The sequence below is a fragment of the Phascolarctos cinereus genome, unplaced genomic scaffold (genome assembly GCF_003287225.1).
Source record: "Phascolarctos cinereus isolate Bilbo 61053 unplaced genomic scaffold, phaCin_HiC Scaffold_1;HRSCAF=81, whole genome shotgun sequence".
Classification (NCBI taxonomy): Eukaryota; Metazoa; Chordata; class Mammalia; order Diprotodontia; family Phascolarctidae; genus Phascolarctos; species Phascolarctos cinereus.
Genome location: NW_027555514.1, coordinates 241,898,125 through 241,922,124, shown reverse-complemented (window position 1 = coordinate 241,922,124; position 24,000 = coordinate 241,898,125).

Below are 24,000 nucleotides of genomic sequence, written 5' to 3'. Positions count from 1 at the left end.
ACTCTGGTAGCTAGAACCAGCCTGGGTGGCCCAAAATGAGCCTGGTCCTTGAAAGTGGGTGCTTCTGACTGGCCACTTGGATTCACCTGTATTGAGGCTAAGAAAGGAACTCCTCAATGTCTGTGTCATCTACCTTGACAAGATGAGAGCAAATTGCCAAGGGAGGAATTGGGGAAATCATGTTGGAAACACGAGAACAGTAAGGGAGATAGACCCCAAAAGAGAGGTAGGTGGGGAGGGGGAGAGGATGTGATCAACAGCAACTTCGCTTGCTTCACAACTAATCAAGACCAAGATTGCCTGCTTCACAGTTTGGCCTATCTCACTATTTCACTACAAGCAGCCTTAAATCTACTCTTGCCCTTTATTTTATCTTTGTGTGTATTCTCATTTTTATGCTTCCTGAAAACAATATATTGTTGAATTCAAATTTTGAATCCGCTATCCATTTCTGTTTTATGGGTAAATTTGTCCTATTCACATTCTAAGCTACAATTACTTGCTGTGTATTTTCCTCCTTCCTGTTTTTCCTCACTATCCTTCTTACCCTATTTGTCCTATCCCTTCTCACTCCTCTGCTTTACCTCTACCTGCTACCTTGCCCTCCTATTCCTTAACCTACCCACCCCTCTAAGAGTCCATCCCTTATCCTCTTCCTCCATCCCAATCCCTTGCCCTCTTATTTCTTTCTAAATTTAGAAGACTTATATGCATATATATATATATATATATATATATATATATATATATATATATATATATATATATATATATATATATATATATATATATATATATATATATATATATATATATATACATGTTGTTCCCTCTTTAACTGATTCCTGGTTAGAGTAAGGTTCCAGCACTACCCACCCTTCCCCCACTAGCTTCTGCTGTATCAATTTTTCCTTTTATGCCTCATTTGTATGAGACACTTACACCTTTTTTCCTCTCCCTACACAGTTTTTTTAAAATCACTCCATCAAATGCAGCTCAATCCATGCCTTTCTTTCAAACTACCCAATAATGATGACAATCATAACAGTACTGCTAATATTTTCACATATATGAAGTAAATAATTTGACCTTATTGAGTTCCTTATAATTGGTCTTTAATGCTTACCTTATATTTCTCCTGGATTGTATATGTTGAATTTTCACTTAAGTTCTGAGGTTTTTGTCATAAAAACCTGAATGTCTTTAAGTTCATTAAATATCCATTTTTTTCCATTCAGAATTTTACTTAACTTTGCTGGGTAAGTTACGCTTGGTCAAAACTCCAGTTCTTTTGCTCTAGAGAATATAATATTCCAAGAACTACAGTCCTTCAACATAGTAGCTACTAGGTCTTATATAATCCTTATTGTAGCTCCGTGACATTTAAATCATTTTTCTTCTTTATTATTTCTAATATTTTCTCCATAACCTTAGAGTTTGAAACTTGGCTATGATATTCCTGTAAGTTTTCTCCTGAGATCTCTTTCAGGTGGTGATCTATGGATTTTTTTTTCTATTTCTAGTTTGCATCCTTAGTCTTGAATTTCAGGGCCATTTTCCTTGATAATTTCTTATCATAATGTATCAAGGTTCTTTTTTTTAATAGTAATTTTCAGGCAGTCTGACTATTCTTATATTACTTCTCTTCAATCTGTTCTCTAGATTGTCGTTTTTTTCTGACAAAATGTTTCACTTTCTCTTCTGTTTTTCATTCTTTTGATTTTGTTTTATGATTCCTTGGTGTCTTAGAAGTTCATTAGCTTCCCCTTGCCCAATTCTAGTTTTCAAGGAATTATTTTCTTCCTTAAGTTTTTCATTCTCTGTTTCCAGTTGGTTGACTTTCTTGTTATGATTTTCTGGGATTGCTCTTATTTTTTTTTCTATTTTTTTTCTTCAATCCCTCTTATTTGACTTTTAAAGTCCTTTTTGAGTTCTTCCAAGAATTCTTTTAGTGCTTGGGACCATTTGCTGTTTCTCATTGAAAAAGGAGTGGCTTTTTTTACCTCCATTATCTTCCTCTGAATATGAACCCAGGTCTTCTCTATCCCCATAGTAACTATATGTGGTTGGATTCTTTTTCCTTTGCTTACTCATTTTTATTTATTTATTTTTTTGTTTTATTTTGTTTTTAGCAGCTATTAATGTAATCAAGTTGTAGACCTGAGGTATGGGGAATGATGCCCCAAGTCTCAGGTCCTTCTTACTATTTTTTTCTAGGGTCTGTCTCAGGGCCCAAATGTGGGCTTGCCTCTCCACTCTTAAACCACAGGGAGGGCCCCCAGCCACGCTGTCCTGCAAATGTTCTTGCTCCCTGCTGTCCCTCTGGTGGCATCAAACTGTAGCTGTCCTCTCTGCCCTGGAACTGAAACCAGGGACTCTGCTCTCCTGTTAGTGCCCACAGCCAACAGGGTCTCTGCCCCTCGCTACTGCACTCACCAGGTATGTGCTAGCTCCTTCTCCCTGTAGCCACAGCCCCAAACTCATCTGGTCAGCGCAGCGGGGTCTGGCATCCCTGAACGGTGGAAGGTCCTTCAGTCTTCTCCTAGTCAGATGTCTGGGAGATGAACATTTCTAAGGCCCAGGCTGCCTCTCAGCCCAGCTGCCTCCAGGGCTTATTGTTTGTTGACTCTGCTTGCACCTCACTCAGGCCAGACCTCCACCCCTGCAGGCCTGGTCTTTCCTGGGGTCTTCTCAAATTGTCTTAGGAGGACAACTGCTGTATTCTGTGTTTATTTCTGCTCCTCTGAGGCGATGTTATGTCCTGTTTGTGGAGGAAATTTGGAAAGCCAAAAGTTTTCTGACCTACTTCCCAGAATCTTGTCCTCCCTTGAAATCTATCTTAAGGCTACATCATCCTCAAATGAAGAAATCCTTATCTAGAGCAGGTGTTTCAAACTCACATCTAGGGAACCAGATTAAAATATAACTGGGTAATGTTTTAAAACCAATGAAAATACAATATAACAGGCAATATTAATTTGTGGTTTTCTAAGTCAATATGTGGCTGGCAGGGATCTAGTTCTATTTGAGTCTGACACCACTAATATAGAGGATGTGATAGACTCCTCCTAATATCTTAATGGGAGCAAGGGAACTCAAATTATCTAAAGTTTGTATACCTCATCCTCTAGTACCTATTGGAATGCTCTGTCCACAGTATGTGCTTAAAGAATATTTATTGAATTGAATTGTAAACTTCCTGCTATATTATAAGTTCTCCAAATCAAAGATTATGACTTATCTAAACTATATCTCCTATAGTATCTAGATCAGTGGCTTACATGTAGTAAGTGATTAATAATATTTCTTGTATAAAGAAGATAGTTCCATAAAAGTCCTACTCCGGTACCTCATGTGGAAGTGACCCTGTGTTCTGCAGGGATATATCAGTTTATACAAAATAGGACAAACGTCAAGTATGGACATGGCAACCAATGTGTTTGCTCTTTAAGAAGCAGCCTAGCTAATAAGTATAGAGTAGCCTGTCAGCAGAAAGAAGGTCACTAGGTGATGAATGGCCCTGGCAAATGATAAACCAAAAAAAACCCTATGAAATAACTCTCAGTCCTGCGCAGCCTCCTTCTTCTGCTACAGTGGCAGATGACGGTAAAAAGGCTAAAGGGCAGCAGAGGGTACTAGGAATCACATCATTTTAAATCATCTGTAAATATTGTTGTTCTAAATGGGAGATGAGACAGCCAGGTGGCACAGTAGATAGAGTACAGGGCCTGGAGTCAGAAAGACTCATCTTTTTCAGTTCAAATCTGGCCTTTGACACTTACTAGCTGTGTGACTCTGGTTAAGTCATTTAACTGTATTTGCCTTAGTTTTCTCATCTGTTAAATCAGCTGGAAAAGGAAGTGGTCAACCCCTCCAGTGGCCAAGAAAACACCAAATACGGTCACAGAGAGTTGGACAAAACTGAACAACAACAAAATGGGAGATCCTTGTCCAGTGTCCAGTCAATTGACCTATATGAGGCCTTCAGTGGGCTGGGCAGTCCCACTAAGAAGAATTTCTGAGAAGACATCGGGACAAGATCACACAGGGTGAAAAGGTCCAGGTTGAACTGCCATCTGCACTTGACTATGGAAGTACCCACATTAATGAGATCACAGATCTCAAGTAAAGAATCTAAAGGAAAGAAACAATAGGAAAGCAGTGTGGTATGGTAGAAAATGCTGGCTTGGGGCAGCTAGGTGGTGCAGTGGATAGCACACTGGCCCTGGATTCAGGAGGACCTGAGTTCAAATCCGACCTCAGACCAAACATTTGACACTAGCTGTGTAACCCTGGGTAAGTCACTTAACCCCAATTGCCACCACCCCCCCCCGCCAAAATGTGCTGGCTTTGGAGTTACAGGACCATGGATTTGGAGCTCAACCTCAGAATTAGATAGAGGAATTAGATAATTATAGATGAGGAAACTGAGACCTAGAAAAGTAAATGATTTCCCCCAAGGTCTTAGATCACAGGTTTAGAGTTGGAAGAGGTCTCAGAGTTCATCTAGTTCATCCCTCTCATTTTACATATGAGGAAACTGAGGCTTAGAGAGGGAATGTAATGTGGCCAAAGTCACACAAGCATGATCTCTAGTCAAATACTATCTCTGACCCTTAGTACCTATGTTGGTTTGCCAAATCAGGTGACCTCTCTAACCCTCTGTTCTTTCATCTATAAAAAAAGGGTAGATGATACCTCAAAGAGCTGTTATAAGGAAAACATTCTGTAAACCTCAAAGCATTATATAAACGTGAGCTGTTGTAATTGTATGACATCACAATTATCTTCATAGCTCCCCCAGTGTCAATCATAACACTTTGCTCACAGCAGGAATTTAATAAATAATTATTGAATGAATATATTAACCTTCTGATATTTATTTCATGTGTATTAAGGTCTTCTTAGCCCTTATCCAACACCAGCTCTCTATTCACTATATAACACTGTCTCTCGCATAATTTATAAATAAATAAATAAATACACTTGTGTTGGGGGAGGCTGTCCATTTTTTCTTTTAACAGACAGAGGTACACAATTTTTTTAAAATGGGAAACCATTGCTCTGGAATTCCTTTGCCCTACTCCATTCCTTGTCTTTCTGCCACACCTACCCTGCTGATCTTTAATATTGGACAAACCCTTCCAACAGCTTTACCCCTCCCAGATGCCTAACTTTACTGAGGAAAGTCACAAGATCACAGAATCAGAGTGGGAAAGGAACTTAGAGCTCACCTAGTACAACTTTGCCATTTTGCAGATGAAGAAGCCAAGGCCCAGGGTAGGTGACTTGCCCAAGGACATACAAGTATTGCGTGGTAGACCTGGATTTGATCCCAGATCTTCTGACTTAGTAGCCCATGCTCTTGCCCCTGCAACGAGCTATTTATCTCTATCACAGAATCATTCTATATAACCTCAACAAGGCCCTCACTTCTATAATCTTTTACTCACTCTAGTTGACTTAATTCAATTTGACAAACATTTATTAAACACTTACTTTGTTCTAGGGTACTGTGCTAAGATTTCTCAGTGTAGAATTTTCCACATCGGCTATTCCAAACCTTTCTTACTGCCTTCAAGCCATCAACCCAAGCCTTGAACTCTTCAGTCCCTGTCAGTAACTATTATCCACCACTCTACTGAGGTTAAAACCATTCAACTGTCAAGTCTCCCAACTTTCATCCTTCCTACCTCAAAATTTCTCCTCATCTTCAAATCTCTCTCCTTTCCCTTATATTTTAGGAGGAAATACCCTCCCTTGTTTCTAAGGATAACACCTTGATTTGTATCTTCTGTCCCATCCCATCATCTCCATGCTCTTGTTTCAGCAGTTATTATTCAATCAAACATTTATCCAAGGCCTACAATGTGCCAGGCCCTATGCTAAGTACTATGCAATATAAATACAAAGAACGGACCTACTCTCAAAGAGCTCACATTCTAACATGCAGACATGTATATATCCATATATGTCCGTATATGTATATATGTATGTGTATGTGTAGAGATATATGTATATATGGATGTATATGGATGAGTAGATATATACATATATATGTTTGTATAGAATAAATATAAATAGACACATGTAGTAAGTCACAAGGTGGTCAGGGAAGAAGGACACTAGAATTTGAGAGGTTTTGTGTGGAAGGTGATGCTTGACCTATGTCTTGAAGAAACAGAAGGAATCCCTGAAATGATAAGAAGGGAGTATATTCCAGACATGTTCCCCAAAAAGTGATCAAGAGAACATGAATGACTAAGACCCCTATTCCTCCCTCTTCATCTCTCCAGAATCTTTCTAAAAACCATTTTCCTACATCTGGATATATTCTTTTGAAGACAATATAAGAAGGAAACAAGTAAGCTCTTGCAGTCTCTTGAACAATGGACTGAATCTTTATAATGTTGCACTACACTGAAAAATGTAGGGAATAAAAAATATAATTGTGATTGTTCTCTATTAAAAATTTTGATTTGGTAGTATAAACAATATCTTCTTCCAACAAAGCATCCCTCATGTATACAGCAAAAATCACATAAAGTAATGCAGCCAAAATTAGAAGAAAAACAGAAAACTGGGGGAGGGGGATATTTATAGTGAATTTATCAGATAAAGGCCATATTTCTCAAATATGTAGGGAATTGAGTCAAATTTATAAAAATAAGAGCCATTCCCCAGTTGATAAATAGTCAAAGGATACAAACAGGCAGTTTTCAGAAGATATGAAAGCTATCACATAAAAATGCTCTGAATCAATACTGATGACATAAATGCAAATCAAAACAACTCTTTGGTACCATCTCACACCTATGAGAGTGGCTAGCATTGCAGAAAAGGAAAATGACAAAAGGTGGAGGGGACGTGGAAAAATTGAGACGCTAGTGCACTGTTGGTGGAGTTGTGAACCAGTCCAACCATTCTGGAGAGCACTTTGGAACTACACCTAAAAGGCTACAAAACTGTGCCTACTCTTTGGTCCAGCAATAGCACTACTTGGTCTGCATCCCAAAGGCATCAAAGAAAAGCGAAAACATTTGAACAAAAACATTTCTAGCAGCTCTTTTTATGGTGGCAAAGAATTAGAAACCAAGGGGACACCCATCAATTAGGGAATGGCTGAACAAGTTGTGTATATAATTGTGAAAGAATATTAGTGTGTTATGAGAAATGATGAGCAGGATGGTTTCAGAAAAAACTTGGGAAGACTTATATGAATTCATGTAAAGTGAAGTGAGCAGGACCAGGTCAACATTGTCCACAGCAATAGCAATATTGTAAGGATGATCAACTGTGAAAGACTTAGCTACTCTGACCAAGACAGTGATCCGTGACAAGTCCAAAGGATGCATGATGAAAAATGCTATATGCCTCCAGAGAGAGAACTGATAAACTCTGAATGCAGACGGAAGCCTACTTCTTAAACTTTCCTTGTTTTTCTTATTTTTTGTCTGTGTTTTCTGTTGTACCATAGCTAATATGGAATTACGTTTTTCATGACTTCACACCTATAATTAATATCAAATTGCTTGACTTTTCAAGGAAGGCAGAGGAGTAGGAGAGAGGGAGAGAATTTGGAGCTCAAAATTTTAAAAAATGAATATTAAAATTTATAACATGTAATTGGGAAATATTTAACAAAATAAATAAAATATATATAATAAAAGGGAAAAAAAGATTACTGGAAAGGCACAACAAAAAGGATAACTTTATTCAATCTCTATCTGATGAATTTTATCAAACGAGGCATAACTCAATAACAATAGCATTCATATAGTATCTACTATGTACCCGGCACTGTCCTGAGTGCATTACAAGTATTATCTCACTTGATCCTCACAACAGTCCTGGGAAACACATGCTATTATTATCCCTATTTCATCACTGAGGAAACCGAGGCAAACTGAGGTTAAGGGACTTGCCCAAGTCACACAGTAAGTGTCTGAAATCAAATTCGAACTCACGTCTTCCTGACTCCAGGCCCAGTGCTCGAACCACCAGTACATTTAGCTGTTTACCTACAGTGTTGGCTACCGTAGTGGAGGATGTCCAATACAGAATCCAAATGGAAGAAGGAATCTCTATACATAGTAAGGTCCTCTTGATGCTTCTGTTTGCATCAAACTCTAGAACATTGCAGTGAATCTTGACATTTGCAAAACAAACAAAAAACCAAAATCTTGGTAGAACATGAAGAAAATCCTGATTCATAAAGAATATTTGATAAATAGTTGGACGAACAACCCATTTTGCCAGTCCAAAGTGCATTTATCTTGGGGCAGGTAGGTGGTGTAGTGGAGAGAGCACCAGCCCTGGATTCAGGAGGATCTGAGTTCAAATCTGACCTCGGACACATAACACTTACTAGCTGTGCAACCCTGGACAAGTCATTTAACCCCATTGCCTAGCCAAAAAAAATAAAAAAAAACAAATAAAGTGTATTTATCTCAGAAAGACAGTTTAGATGAACAGTATACTATGCCCAACATTGAACAGGAGGAAGAGAAAGGATCCCATGTGGAGCATTGTACAGTGCCTTCAATGAGCCCAAGCTTTTCCCCTGGAACCAACATATATTTTTTAAACCATTTTTTTTTCTATTGACACGCATTGCTATGAATCATGGAATATCACAATCTGAGGGATTAAAATTGCAGCTCATCCAAAGGACAATGGAAAGGTGCATAACGGATGCAAATAGACCATTAGTATATGACCAGCAACAAATTGTATGCAAGAAGCTACATCAGGGCAGCTAGGTGGCTCAGTGGATAGAGCACTGGCCCTGAAGTCAGGAGGACCTGAGTTCAAATCTGACCTCAGACCAAACACTTGACATTTACTAGCTGTGTGATCCTGGGCAAGTCACTCAACCCCGACAGTCTAAAAAAAAAAGCAACATTAAAGATATCACTAATAGGCATATGACCAAAAAAAGTACATAGCTCATAGGACAAGAATAAAGGATAACAAATAGCTGGAAAAGTCTGTATACTACATTAGTTCCCTCATAATATTAAGAGACTTGCAAGGCCCTACTACAATGGGTGTACCTTTTATACAGGGGTTACAGGAGGATCTGGGCACAGATCAAACTGTGGATAAGTTATATGACAGTGAGAGGATTACACATCCATTGAGTTCAATATGCAAATCAAATTTCAAACCTTAAAGCCCTATAGCAATTATTGTTGTTGTTGTTGTTATTATTGTCATTATTAATCAAAGGGTGATGGGGAAAGCACACACTGAAACAAATTCATTCTAGTAGTGAATTTCCAGGATCAACATGGAGCTATAATTCAATATTTAGCCGGTGCTCCCAAACATCTTCAGTCTGACAAACTATTTGATGTAACAGGAATTCACCTATATGTGCAAACATGTTGGATTTTATTTATTATTTGGTTATGGAGAATAGGGATGGTTTTGTTCTTACTCCTTTAGTATAGTGCAACTTTGAAATGTATTGCTATCTATTTTTATTTCACTTTAGAAAAATTATACTTATTTTTCCTGCTTTCCCCCACAAGAAATAAAATCTTCATCAGCATAGAGGTGAGTTATCAGAAGTAACAATGTGAAGGATGGTTCACATCTTCACAAAGGCCAGTTCAACGCAGGTGAAGAAAGTTATTCTTTCAAACACTGCCCCCTAGTGGACAAAAAGTAGATCGACACTTTTAGACAGCCATCAAGATTGAAGCAGATGTTGCAAACTGTGTTCCTTCTCCCAGTGTAATGCTGGGATATTTTTACATGAAGACAGCAAAGATGGATTGTTAAAAGGCATATGTGCCCCTCCTCTACACCCATAAGGACAACAGTACGGAACGCGAAAACCCATGAAATCCAAATCGATTCAAAATTTCAACCGAGACTAATTAAGTGCTTACTGAAAGCAAAGCCCTGCAAAGTTTAATTAACAGGCCTCTGCTCTCATGGACCCTCTAATCTACCGGGGGTTATGACACATGCACGCTAATAAATCTGATAGGATTATATATTTAGAGCTGGAATAGACCTCGGATGCCAAGTCCAATACTCTCAATTCTTTGTTGTTGTCGTTCAATCATTTTAGTTGTGTCTGACTCTTCATGACCCCACTTTTCACAGACAAGGAAACTGAGGCACAGAAAGATTGAGTGACTTGCCCAGGGTCACACAAGCAGTAAGTGTCTCATGTGAGATTTGAACCCAGGTCTTTCTAATTCCATATCCAACACTCTTGTCACTACGTCCACAGCTCTCAAGCTTTTTGGTCTCAGGTTCCTTTTGCAGTCTTGAAAAGTATTAAAAAGAAAAACAAACAAACAAACAAACAAAAAAGGAGCAGCTAGGTTGCACAGTGGATATCACACCTACCCTCGAGTAAGGAGGATCTGAGTTCAAATTCAGTCTCAGGCCAGACCCTTGACACTTACTAGCTGTGGGACCCTGGGCAAGTCACTTAACCCCACTGCCTAGCAAAAACAAACAAACAAAATTATTAAAAAGCCCAAAAGACTTTTCTTTATATTGTTAATGTTTATATCATCATTATCTATTGATATTTACCTTTTCAAAATTTAAACATAAATTTTCAAATATTTAATTATTTATTCATCTTAAAATAATAAACCCGTTACATGTTAACACAAATAATATTTTAATAAAAAAACTGTTTTCTAAAAACAAAAAAAGTGAGAAGAATAGCATTGTTTTATATGTTCTTTTTTTCATATCTCTGCCTGGCTTAATAGAGCTTGATTCTTACATGTGCTTCTGCATTCAATCAGTTGCAATATATTGTTTCAGTTGAGGTACATGAAGAAAATTCAGTCTCACACAGTTTTATAGTTGGAAAAGAGAGAAGTATTTTAATAACATCTTAGTATTATTATGTTATTTGCTTTTAACCCCATGGAAGGGTGTCAGGGACTCCCAGGGCCAATTAATCATTACTCCTTCAGGGGCAGCTAGGTGGTGCAGTAAATAGAGCACCAGCCCTGGAGTCAGGAAGATCTGAGTTCAAATTTGGCCTCGGACACTTACTAGCTGTGCGACCCTGGGTAAGTCACTTAACTCCAATTGCCTAAAAACAAAGCATACTCCCTCTAGAGAGCTAGGGATAGGTACTAGACCTGTCATGTCACTGACACAAGAAAGTACTTCTACCACATCAAATCTGCTCTTTCTCTGGGACTTAGAGCTTTAGAGCTTCTTAGATCACTTCAAGGGGTTAAGTGACTTGTCCTTGGTAACACAGACAGTATGTGTTAGGAAAGGGAGAAAGAGAGAAAGAGAGAGAGAGAACACAGAGACAGATTAAAATGTAATTGGGAAATATTTAATAAAACAAAAATACAATAGGACATAGACAATGTTAATATGTGGTTTTCTAAGTCAACATGCAGCCAACGATGATTCTTATATATGGTTTAGTGGCCTGTTTCTAGTCCAGTTTCTGTTTAGGCAGCTAGATAGTGCTGTGGATAGAGCTCTAGACTTAGAGTCAGGAAGACCTGAGTTCAAATCCAGCCTCAGACACTTACTAGCTGTGTGACTCTGGGCAAGTCACTTCACCTATATTTGCTCAGTTCCCTCATGTATAAAATGGGGATAATGATATCACCTACCTCTCAGGGCAGTTGTGAGGATTAAATGAAATAATAATTGTAAAGCATAGTGCCTGGCACATAGTAAACACAATATAAGTGTTACTTATTATTATGATTTCAGTTTGATACTACCGAACTGGACGACCTATAAGATTCCTTTCAGTTCCAAAGCTATTTTCCCTACTTTATAGTAGTATTTTCCTTCTTTTGAGGAAAATTCCCTGTATAAATTTAAGGAAATGTTTCTCAGAAGGCTAAGATAAAAAGATGCATATACCCAACTGGAGACTGAGGCTTCAGGGTCTCAGCACTGTATATCTGATATCTCTTCAGAGGACTGTGGTTATCAGATGTTGTCTTACTTACAAATTTGGTGGCTGTTTGTAACATGCACACTCTTTAAAGCATCAGTGTGACCAGGTTCATTGCTCCCTTGCTCAGTTCCCAAAATACAGACCCGAACTCCATCCTAAGTAAATATCAACCATGGATGTGGTTTTAAAAGGGAGTGTTTCTGGGCAATCTCCCTTGGGTGCTTAACCATGTCAAAGCCATTCTCTCCATTGCTCTACAATAAGGCACAGTGCCCTGAAATTCAAGGTTTTAACACATTGCCCAGCCTAACTCTTCCACAGCCTCCTCCATCCTTCAATCAGCCCAGGTAGCCTCACATCAGCAGATGGCTCTCCGAGACAACTATGGCTGATGAATCAATCAGGGTAACCAAGTCCTTGACATAGCCCTCACTACTGTTTTTTCCTGAAAGGTGCCCTCGGGTCTGCATCACTTGCTCACTGTTCTGTGAAAGGAGCTGCAGCTGCCACCACCTGATCCCTGCTTTTCATCACTGCCTGTCCCTGAGAGTGCATTTCAGCCCCTTTGTTTTCCTCCTCCCCTCTTAAGCAAGGCTCAGATTTCTGTTGAGGCAAGAGGGGGGTGTCCATTAGGGTCAGAGAGGAAGCAATTAATACTCATTGGAGAAAGTGGGCTGTTCAGAGCAGAACGAATGATGAAAACTAAATTAAATTCTCAAAAGATACACACTAATGCTTGCACCAAGTAGGAAAAGGCACATAAAGAGGAAAGGATGGTGTCATTTTAGGAGACCCAGAGCCTCTCAGATGGGACCATTGCATTTAACATCCATGGGCAGTTTAGGGAGAGGAGTGTAGAATAGCATTTATAACCTTTAACTCTAAAGCAGATAGGTGGAGCAGTGGATAGAGTGCCAGGCGTGGAGTCAGGAGGATTCTTCTTCCTGAGTTCAAATCCAGCCTCAGACACTTACTAGCTGTGTGACTCTAGGCAAGTCACTTAACCCTGTTTGCCTCAGTTTCTTCATCTGGAAAATGAGCCAGAGAAGGAAATAGCAAACCACTTCACTATCTCTGCCAAGAAAACCCCAAATGGGATGATGAAGAATTGGATATAACTGAAAATGACTAAATAACAATAGATAGAGCAACAGGCCTAACGTCAGGAAGACTTGAGTTCAAATCTGGCCTCAGACACTTACTAGCTATTTGACCCTGTGCGGATCACTTAACACTGTTTGCCTCAGTTTCCTCATCTGTAAAATGAGCTGGAGAAGGAAATGGCAAACCACTCCAGTATCTCTGCCAAGAAAACCCCAAATAGGGTCACAGAGAGTCAGATACAACCGAAAAATAACTGAATAACAACAACTGAATTCTAGAGCAGGGGTTCTTAACCTAGGATTTATGGGTAAGTGAACTGAAAAAAGTTGCCTCTATTTTTACTAATCTCTAACTGATATCAAGTTCTTCCTTCAGTTATCAATGTAGGCAACCCCCCCCCATTATTCTGAGAAGGGGAGGGGCAGTACACAGGCTTTGCCATACTGCCAAAGCCATGGGAAAATTAAAGGTTAAGGACCCTGCTCTTGAGGCCATAAGGACAGAATGGAATGAAGAATGGATGGGCTGAACCTCATCTGTAAGTCAACAAAGGCCTTGGCATCTCCTCAATATTGATCTGGCACGTTCACAGACACTGAATCCATGCAATGGCATGCATTTCCATCTTTAAAAACAAAGCCGAAATAGCTTATTACCTCAGAAGGCCTCCCCCTCCCTTAAAAAGAAAGACTGAATTAGTCAAGACTAACTCCCACAAAGCAGTTTTTCGTACAAGTTCGTTAGGAGTTAGTTTATTTTAGGCCAGTAATTTGTTTCTGGGTGGGACTTGATTCTATTTTCAATAGTGCCAAAAGCAGTTGTGACATCACGTCTAAAGGACCCCACGAATCGAGAGGCAGAAGAGCCCTCAGACCAACCAGTCCAATTTCTTCATTTTACAAGGGAAGAAGCTAAAGGCCAGGAAGTCAATGTCCGAAGTGGCTTTTTAATCCAGTCCCTGACTCCAGACATAGGGTTCTTTCCACTATGCTACAGCAACACCTACCTAGGTCTTTAGCAACAACAGTGATACCACCCATGGGCAGAAAATTTACCTTGGCTATTTGTGGAGTGAATTCACTTCCAAGATATTTGGAAGATCCAAAGCATCATTCACTGTCTTAGCATCAGGCAAGTTTAGAATCTCACAGCGAACACGTGTATCATCTTACATATGTATTGAATGTTGAAAATAAACCATGTTTTCCATCTTGAGAACAGTTGATAAGCATTTGTAGGAGGAAGAATCTTTTTTTAGACTTATTTTGAAGGTGTTAATCTTGTTTTATAATTTAAGCACAAAGTCCTCAAAAACAGCATCATTCTGAGTTTTCTCCTCCATGGGTCATTTCTATAGTGGATGTTTAAAGAAATTTCTGTAAAATTTTAGGTCTTCAGCATAGACAAGATGGTTCATCACCTGCTGGAATCACACAGATGCCCATAGGCATCAAAACTGGCAAACAAGACATTTTTTGAAACTGCCCTTCACAGCCTGGCCCCTTATTTCCTTTCTTTTCTATTGCCCTCTACCTACTATACAGCTATGGTGGCCTATGTGCTGTTCCTCAGACACAACCCTTCATTTCCCAACTCCATACCATTGTACTGGCTGTTCCTCATGCCTGGAATGCCTCTTCACCCCGCCTCTTCTCTTCTATGGCCTTCTTCAAGACTCTGCTCAATCCCCACCTCCCATAGAAAGTCTTTCCTAGTCATGGTAGACCCTACTGCCTAGGGCATTATGAAGAATAAATGAGATAATATGTACAAAGTGCTTTGTACTCTCTAAAGCTTGTTGAGGCGTAGTTAACAGAGAATCATCCAGAAAGACATAGGTCCAAGTCTTGCCTCTGACACCCATTGCCTCTGTGATGCTGAGCCACTCAACGTCTCAGTGCTGTAGACAACTCTCTAGAAGTATAAATTAAAGAGAAAATGCCAATATGCATTGGAAGAGAGGGAGTTCTCTTATTTGGGGGTCCCTATTCCAGCACATTTCAAACCTTTCGGTCTCAGGAGCTATTTACACTCTTAAAATTTTTGAGGATCCCAACGAGCTTTTGTTTATGTGGATTGTATCTTTCAACATTTACCATATTAAAAATTAAAACCAATAAGTTTTTAAAGTATTTTAAATTCGTTTAAAAATAACAATAATAATCCCACTACATGTTCTATGAAAGATAACTACTTTCCAAAACAAACAAGAGTGGTGAGAAGAGTACCATTGTTTTACATATTTCTACAAATCTCTTTAATGTTTAGCTCAATAGGAAACAAATTCTCATATCTGCTTCTGCATTCAGTCTGTTGTGATATGTTGCTTTGGTTGAAATATATGAAGAAGATTGGTCTCATACAAAAGGGAGGAATAATTTAATAGGGAAATAATCTTTTAGTATTATTATGAAAATAGTTTTGGCCTCATTGGTCCACTATGGAGTCCTGGGAAATTCCAGGTATATAAAGGCAAAACTTCGAGAATCATTGCCTTATACCAATGAAAGCACAAGTTTGGACACTATAACTATTACTATTACCTGAATGAATTGTTTCCTGTAATTTAGGTTTCTTACCTATCAAATGGGATTAGTAATTTCCATTTCTATTTACCTCAAAGGACTGGGGAGTTTACTAAGAGAACAGGAGCATTTTGAATTCTCTATAAGGACTACATTAGGTAACTCGAATACTCAAATGGGTGTGATTGCATCAGATTGGATGACCCCTTTAAAAATGCAGACCCTGACCCATCAATGCCTGTAGCACAGTGCATAGAGCACTGGGTCTGGAGTCAGAAAAACCTGAGTTCAAATCCAATCTCAGTTTCTTTAACTGTAAAATAAAGATATGATAGCACCTATCTCACAGGATAGTCATGAGAATCAAGTGATACAACATTTGTAAAGTGCTGAGCATAATTCACGGCACATAGTAGGTGCTTAATAAATGCTTATCCCCTTCTCTCTCCCCCTCAGTATTTTGTTCATGTACACCCATAAGTTAACCACACGGACTACATCAGACATGCCTTCTTTCTCCCTTGCCATGGGATCAACTCACTTTTTTGATCATACATTTTCTTGACGACGTCTTCTATTATACCTCTTTCAAGTAGCCTGCACATACTCACCATGCATCTCTCCATTGCCCCTCTAGACTCTACTTATTTTTATTTTTTAGGCTGTTGTATTCTATTTCTCGCAGACATACAACAACGACAACAGATGAATACTGGCATTAAAAAGACAGGCCTTCAGTTTGGGGCTCTATTTGAAGGTGATTATGGGACCTTTTGTTCTAGAAATCAGCCATGATATCTAGGTATAATGACTGGAAAATCTGAAAGCCTTTGGTTTCTCTCATTCCTTCTTCCTAACCCATATTTTCCAATCTACTTCTATCATCCTCACCTATTCCATTCTTTGCCTGAAGCCCCAGAATATCAAAATGTTGTGTTCACTTGGTTTGGAGAATCCTTTACAGAATCTCTATGGCTTCATCAATTGCACCAGATGTGATCATGTAAGTTGCAATTATTTTCAAGATGATCTTTTTGTAAATAATTATCATGAACACTGCAATACAACATGACAAAAATGTCCCATAAATTATGTTTCTTGTTCAGCCTATGGGTGCACAGCTCTGCCAATTCCTTTATTTGTTTCTCTGAGGAAAAAACTGCGAACAACCCTCCCATTTATATTCAACTTACTTCTTTATTCTGGTTTTGTTTATTGAGAGAACATCTAGATTGATATGAATAAGCTTCTCCATTAGTAGGAAGCTGGTTGATGATTGCATAAGGATCTTACATTTAGAGTACCAACAGTCAAACTGATGTTTATAGACAACCTAAAAACTTTGTGATCCTTAGCATCCCCTGCTCCATTTTCTACTGCTCTGTCAAAGTCACTTCAGGAACAAAAGGGTTTTCATATGAACAAGGGCCATTTTGCATTTCTCTTTGTTTCATTGGGTTGCCATAGCCAAAGAATCCATCACCAAGTGGCCAGCCTTTTGTTGATGAGTTTCTCTCATTGTACTTAGCTAAGCTGGTCTTTGGAAAACAGACCTAGCCTGTTGTCAGAACTTTACTCCAAGCCTTCCCAACATAGTAGATCCTGCCAGAGTTTTTGCTTTGTTGTTGGCATTGTTTCTAGAACCTGGGATCACCTCCATGCCACACGGCTTTGGAACAGGACTTTGTGGAGGATTTTAGAATGCCCAAGTATCCATAATCACTCTATTAGCAATGCTATCTTTTTGCAGAATCCTCACAAGAGATGATTTCTAATATCATCATCATCATTAAGTAACACATGAAACAATCAGAAGATCAGAAAGTATGAAATGCCCCAAGAGACAGAGTGAAGACAGGAAATGGGTAAGGATTTTCTGGGGCTCAGGCTAGAGATGTATTTAAATTAAAGGCCCTATCTCCTTTCAGATACTTGATTAGAGTAAATTATAAATTCACTTTTGGCATGAGATGAAAAACCATAAGTGTCATGGCAAATAAAATTTGCATAATTAAAAAAATGTGTCTGAAATCCAAAAGTATTAAACCAGAATACCACTCAAATGAAGATTTGACACTTTACTTTGTAACACATGTTGGGACTATTTTTCACTCCGTTTTTTTTTTTAACCCTTTCAAAGTATACTTGATTTTAATATAACATGGGCTGTGCTGTGCTAATTATTCATTCCTACACAAATTGTCTTGGAAAATACACCACTTCAGTTTCTTCCTCTATAAAATAAGGAAGTAGAATTAGATGAACCCTAAGGTCGTTATCAGCTCCAAAATAACAGAGTTCTATAATTCTATGGTTATGTGAGCAGAAGCAACGTGACAGTGGTGGGTAGAATGCTAGGCTTGGTGTCAGGAAGAGTTAGGTTCCCATCCTGCCTTGATACTTACTAGCTCTGGGACCCTGTACAGGTTACCTAAAAGCTATCTACATTAGTGGAGGAAGTTCCTGTACTAGGAGTTTGAAGCATTTCTATATGATCATGAGGTTGATTTTTAATGAATAGCATATATCCAATGAAATAAGTGTACAACTTTCCAAAGCAGTGACTTTGGAAAGTTGAAATCTTATTTCACTAGTGCTGTCCTCCTTCAAAATATTTTTAGAATTCCTCCCTTGGAATTGCCTTCTGAGCCTGAGGCACCTGCTTTTGAATCTTATCAATCTCAGCAAACCATTAACCTTGGGGTATGATTAGATTGTTTGGGGGAAAAAAAGGCCAAAATTTACTAAAAACTAAGTCTGGTGAATAAGTTAGAGAACAAATCTTGGGGATCTTTAGTAAAAATTAAAAAGGCTGATTTTCTTGAGTGGTTTGTAAATAGGTTTTGAAGATAATTTCAAAAGAGGAATTTTAAAAATAAACGCCATGAGCAATTGTATCACTGGAATCAATGCACTCATGGTTCAACTCTGAATTATTTCCCTTCTTCTTCCTTCTAACTCCTTCCTTTTCCACAACCATCTTGCCCTTTCTCTCCAACCCTTTCTAGTTCCTCTTTATGTATTGTCTGCCCTCGTTATGTAAATGTAAAATCCTAGATGGCAGGGGCTGTCTTAATTATTTGTATTTAGATCCCCACCTTTTCATATGGACTGTGGCACATAATTAGTGCTTAATAATTCGTCATCTAGCTAGCTAGCTAGCTAGCTATCTCATTCCTATCCATCTCTATCTGTCTGTCTGTCTGTGCATCCATTGGTCTGTCTATCTGTCAAACTAGCTATATAATTCCTATTTCTCTTTGTCTATATCACTCCTATCTATCTATCTATCTATCTATCTATCTATCTGTCTGTCTGTCTGTCTGTCTGTCTGTCTGTCTGTCTGTGCATCCATTGGTCTGTCTATCTGTCAAACTAGCTATATAATTCCTATTTCTCTTTGTCTATATCACTCTTATCTATCTATCTATCTATCTATCTATCTATCTATCTATCTATCTATCTATCTATCTGTCTGCCTGTCTGTCTGTCTGTCTAGCTATATCATTCCTATCTATTTCTCTTTGTCTATATCACTTCTATCTATTTATCTATCTATCTATCTATCTATCTATCCATCCACCCTCAAGTGTCTACCTTGAAGAACTACACTTATTTGTAGGCACGTGTGCTGATATGTTCATTAAATAAAACAAAACAAAATGATCATTATTTTGCAATCACGTATACTCTAGTGCTTCTATATTTCAGCAGCTATTAGAAAGAAAGCTGAACTTGGAATCCCAGGTCCTGAATTTGAATTCTTCCTGTGCTTAGTATGGTACTACCTAGTATTCCCCTAGGCAAGGCACTTGACCTCCCTGGGACTCCATTCCTCATGAGGGCAGTGAGGGGATTGAACTAGCTAACCTCCAAGATCCTTTCTAGCTCTAAATTTATGAAACTGTAATAATCTTTATATATTTTTCATTGGAGCAGTTAGTGGCATATCATAGATTTTAATAGTTTGGAGTCACATCAGACCCCATCTAGTCCATCCCATACCCAAAGAAGAATTTTCCCTACAATGAACTTGATAAACGGTAATCTAGCCTCTAGCTGAAGACCTGATGCTTTCCAAAGCAGCTCATTATGTTTCTGTATAGCTTGGATTGTTAGGGATCTCTTCCTGACATCAAGCCCAAGGAGTTATCTTCAAATTCCACTCACTGCTTCCAATTCTGCCTTCTGGGATCAGAAGAACAAGTCTAATCTATCCATCATGCAACAATCCTTCAAATACTTGGAAATTACTATCATGGGCCCCTTGAATTGTCTCTTCCCTAGGCTAATTATTCTCAGACATTACCATTGTTCTGCATGTAATGTGGACCCAAGAGTTTTTACCATCATGGTTGCCATATTCTGGATATTCTCCATTTTCATGATGTCCTTCCTCAAATGTGGTGCCAAGAACTTAACACAATCCTTCAAGTATAGTCTGAACAGGGTAGAGTACAGAGTAACTATCACTTCCTTTTTCCTGTACAATCGACCTCTCTTAATGCAGCCTATTTTATCTCCATTTTTGACAACAACAATAATAATAATAATAGCCAGCATTTATAGAGTATTTTAAGGCCTTCAAAGTGCTTTAAATGTACTATCCTATCTGATCCTCATCACAACAACCCTAGGAGGTGTGTGTGTGTGTGTGGGGGGGTCTAATCATTAAACCCATTACACAGATGAGGAAACTGAGGTTATATAATTTGTTTGGGCTCATACAGCTAGTATCTGAGGCATGCTTTCAAATTCAGGTCTTTCTAACTCCAAGCCCATTGCTATTAAATCACTAAGTAAGTTCATCTTTATCCCCTTCAGACTAGTCTAAGCTGGAATTTAAGCTCAGTGTATTGAATCTGAAGTCTATTCATTTTTATGGGCACTTTTTTTTTTTCGGTCTATAACGAATCTTTTCAAGGCAGGTCAAGCTTGCCATGAGTTGTAAGTTGGCATCGAAACTGTTCCTTTCAGGTCCATTGTGGAGGCCTGTGGTATGGGCTCAGAACATTTCTTAAACCCTTTCTTTGTGCCTGTGCCTTGTAAGTGAAAATCGCCCACCCTGATGTTTAACCCGGTTGTTGGGTGGCACATTTGACAGACCGGCTCCTTTGTGTGTTAGCCGAGTAGTCAGTCACAGGCATTTTACTGGCCTGCCTCTCTTGTTCCTGAATATGTCCTTCGATTGCTCAGTTAAGTTCTGGCCTTGAAATGAGGCTTGCCTGCAGACAGTGCACTCATATGAAACAGACTATGATGCCGTCAGGATTCTTAATGGGCTTCCTGGGCACCAGCTGCCATTCACCCCTTCTCTTGGCTGCTGGCCACTCCCAAAAAACCCCTCGTGGCTTCTTTTCCACTTTCATTCTGCTTTTTCCTTTTGTCACATACTCTAAGTGTCCACAGATGTCAAGTGTAAGAAAAGGCATGTGGTGTTAATGCTTCAGCGCTGGCATGGGGACACTTCCGGAAGGAGATATGACCCTTGCTGTGTTGTTTTGCAGCCTGCCCATCTAAAATTATCATGGCCTGGTGCTGAATTCTATATTCAAAGCGCTGAACAACTTGTGAGCTGGCATGGTGCCATCTTGAGAGATCAGTCAACAAGACCATCTAGGAGGATCAAGTGTGGCTGTTCAGTGCAAGCTTCCTGCGAGGCATGTCTAAGCTGCTATCTCTAAAGAGGTTATGTGCTTCTTGGCTAATGGGGTTCTTCCAAAAATAAAAACAGATAGTATGGCCATTTGTTTGGGGCCTGTAGAATAGGGATTAGTAATCGGGCCTGGGAGAGGATGGATGAAAGAGACCAGACCTAAATTAAATATCATTAATCATCCTGACAGGCAGGATCAGAACTGAGCTCACTCTTCCCAGAACAATTGTTGGAAATCTGGGAAATGGCAAAATGCAATTAGCATTACCAAATGGTATTTATTTTATTGGGATATTAGGATAACAGGGGTGGAGGCCGAAGGAGAGGGAGTGGGAATGGGAAAGATAAATAAATAATGTTGTAGTCTCAGCCAAGTATAGTTACTTAGAATTTGAAGATAATAAGGTCACAATTTGGGAAAGCTGTTCTGCCTTCTTTTCATTTTTTTTTTAAACCAGAAAACTTTGCTTAGCCTTTGTTTAGAGTGATCAACAGTGTTAAAGTCTGCAGAGAGGTTAAAAAAAAAAGAATGAGGATTGAGAAAAGGCAACTGTATTTGTTAATTAAGAAATCATTGGTAACTGCAGAGAGCAATTTCAGTGGAATAATGAGATAGGAAGCCAGATTATAAGAAGCTGTGAAGTGAGAGGAGGAAAAAGTGGAGGCATTTATCGCAGAGGTTTTTTTCAAGGAGTTTGGCCCCAAAAGACAGAAGAGATATAGGATGATAGCAGGGATGGAAGATCAAGTAAGGGTTTTTTGAAGATGGGGGTGACATGGGCGCGTTTATAGGCAGTAGGGAAGGAGCCAGTAAACAGGGAAAGACTGAAGGTAAGTGGGGATGACAGAAGGGGCTAGAGGAGATTGGTTGTGATGGAATCACTTAGCTATATGCAGAAGGGTGGACCTTAAGAGTAAGGTCACGTCTTCATGTGAGATGGGGGTAAAGAGGAAGATACTAGTAGAAGGCATCTGAGTGATAGGAGATGAGGAAAAGAGGAAAAGAAGGAGCAGATGCAGAATAAATTCAAGTTTTTCATAAAATATGAGATGAAGTTCTTAGCTGAGACAGTAAAGGAAGGGGACCCATGGGAAGTTTGAAGAGGGAAGAAAAAGTCTGAAAGGACCTCTGAGGAAAGTGGGATAGTGAATTGATAACGGAGGTAGAACTGCCTAGCAGTGGTGAGGGCCCAGTTGAGGTTGTGTAACATCACTTTGTAGTGCACCTTGTCAGAATGGTTATCTGATTTTCTCCACCTTTGTTCAGTACATACGTGTAGAAGCAAAGGCAGCAAATGGGGGCCAAGGCTGACGCTTGAAAGAATATGATATGATAAGGGGGCCAGGGACTCAAGAGAATAGGACAGTATAGAGTTGAACTGATTCACCAAGGGGTCAAGATGAGGGAAAGACAAAAACATGGCTGGTGCAAGGGGAGATGGCCTGGAAGGGAACCAAGGAATCAGGAGATTGGAGGTCATGATATGGATAGAGTGGGGTTTTGTAAGGGAAGGGGATTCTTGAACATGGAGGTAGTGTGTGGCAAAACCAAAGGCATGAGCATCTTTGTGTGTAGCTAAGGTGAGGTGGAGAAGCGAGTAGGTTGAGGAACTGAGTGGTTAGGTTATTTGAAGGAGAATCAATATAGATGTTGAAGTCCCCTAGTCTTACAAGCTAGGAGTTGGAGAGGAGAGAAAAATTGTAAGTCAGTTATTATCTCCTCAATCCCTTCTCCCACCTCAATATCACACTCTAGATCTACTCCCCCTCCTTTCTACTGTGCTCTCTAGAAAGCCCACTCCATGGGTAACTGTCACCAACCCAGTGTAGGCCCTCAACAACTCATGCATGGACTTTAGTAGTAATTAGCTAGCTGGTCTCCCTAACTCAAGTATCTCCCTACTCAAGTCCATCTTCTACTCCGTTATCAAAAGCTGTCTTCCTAAATCTCAGGTCTGACCATATCATCTCTTACTCAACAAACTTGAGGGCCTGCTGTTACTTCCAGGATTAGATAGAAAAATTTCTGTTTGGATCTTCATAACCTGGTTTCTTCTTACCTTTCCAGGCTTCTTACACCTTACTTCTGTCCATGTGCTCTGTGATCCAGTGACGCTGGTCTCCTTGCTCTTCCTCTCACAGGACACTCTTATCTCCCAAATCTTTGCATTTTCTCTGGCTGTTCCCCATACCTGAAATCCCCTTTTAATTCTCATACCTCCCTTCTGAGATCATCTCCAATTTGTTGAGTACATATCTCGGCGGGCCATAGTTGTTTGTATGGCCTCTCCCGCTAGACTGCAAGCTCCTTGAAGGCAGGGACTGCTTTTGTCTTTCTTTTATCTCTAGTACGTAGCACAATGTCTGGCACATAGTAGCTGCTTAATAAATGTTTGTTGAGGAGAAACTATAGTTCCAGCCGAACTGACCTACTTGCTATGTCTCTTACTTTTGCAATGGCTATCTCCCTTGCCTACAGTGCTCTCCCTCTTTGCCTCTGCCTCATGGAACTTAGGCTTGTCACCTCCTCCAAGAGTCCTTTCTTGATTCCCAGAGCTGTTGACGCTTCCCCAGCAAATAATTACTTTGTGTTTATTTTGCATATAGTTGACAGTTACTTATCCCAGTAACATGTTGTTTTGCCCCAGTACAATGTAAACTCCTTGAGGGCAAGGATTTTTTTCATTTTTGCCTTTGTAGCATAGTGCCTGGTATATAGCAGGCACTTTTAAATGTTGATTGAGTTGAAGTCCCAGAGGAGACATCTTTGGAGTCCATATCCAAAAAGATTTTCTCAA